This window comes from Suricata suricatta, chromosome 5 (assembly GCF_006229205.1).
Source record: "Suricata suricatta isolate VVHF042 chromosome 5, meerkat_22Aug2017_6uvM2_HiC, whole genome shotgun sequence".
Taxonomy (NCBI): domain Eukaryota; kingdom Metazoa; phylum Chordata; class Mammalia; order Carnivora; family Herpestidae; genus Suricata; species Suricata suricatta.
In genome coordinates, this window is record NC_043704.1 from 46,040,286 (window position 1) to 46,041,699 (window position 1,414).

A 1,414-nucleotide genomic window follows, 5' to 3' on the forward strand; every position below is an offset into this window, starting at 1 on the left:
TATTGGTGTATAGAAATCCCACCAATTTCTGTACATTGATTTTATATCCTGTAACTTTGGTGAATTCATGTATCAGTTCTAGCAGTATGGTGTTTTTTTGTTTGTTTTGTTGTTCGGTGGAGTCCATGTAGAATATCCTGTCGTCTGAAGAGTGAAATTTTGACCTCTTCCTTGCCAATTTGGACATATTTTATTTCTTTTTATTCTCTAGTTGCTGAAGCTAGGACTTCTAGTACTATGTTGAACAATGGTGATGAGAGTGGACATCCTGTCTTGTTCCTGAGTTTAGGGGAAAAGCTCTCAGTTTTTCCCATACTAGGTGTGGAATTTTTGCATATGGACTTTATGATGTTGAGGTATGTTCCTTTTTTTTAGTGTTTATTTGTTCATTTTGAGAGAGAGACAGAGACAGAGAGACAGAGAGAAAGGGAGAGAGAGAATCATAAGCAGGCTCTGAGCTGTCAGCACAGAGCCCAGTACAGGACTCAATCTCACACACCACATGATCATGACCTGAGCCAAAATCAAGAGTCAGACACTTACCTGACTGAGCCACTGCAGTGTCCTGACCTTCTATCCATTTTCCTCAGGGTTTTTATCAAGAAATGGTGCTATATGGCACTTTCTACAATAGCCAAATCATGGAAAGAGCCTAAATGTCCATCAAATGATGAATAGATCAAGAAGATGTGGTATATATTTATATACAATGGAGTACTCTATGGCAAGAAGGAAGAATGAAATATCGCCATTTGTAGCAAAGTGGATGGACCTTGAGGGTGGCATGCTAAGCTAAATAAGTCAGGCAGAATAGGATAGATATCATATGTTTGTATTCATAGGTCTAAAAGGAGAGACCTGGCAGGGGACCACGGAGAGTGGAAGGTGGAAAGAGAGAAGGGGAGAGTGAGGGACACAGATCAAGGGAGACTACTGAATACTGAAAACTAACGATGGACTGCAGGGGGAGGGGGAGGGAGCGAGGGGTGATTGTCATGGTGGGGGGTACTTGTGGGGAGAAAAACTGGGTGTTATATGGAAACCAATTTGACATAAACTATTAAAAATAAAATAAAGTAAAATCCTAAATGATTATAAAAAAAGGAAAAAAAAGAGATGGTGCTATATTTTGTCAAATGCTTTTTCTCCATCTATTGAGAGAATTATAAGGTTCTTATCCTTTCTTTTATTAATGTGGTGTACCACATTGATTGATTTTTGGATATTAAACCACCTCCACAAACCAGGAATAAATCCCACTTGATTGTGCTGAATTATTCTTTTAATATACTGTTGGATCTGATTTGCTAGTATCTTGTTGAGAATTTTTGCATTCATGTTCATTAGAGATATTGCACTAAGACTCTCCTTTTTAATGTTGTCTTTGTCTGGTTATACTACCTTTCTTTTGATA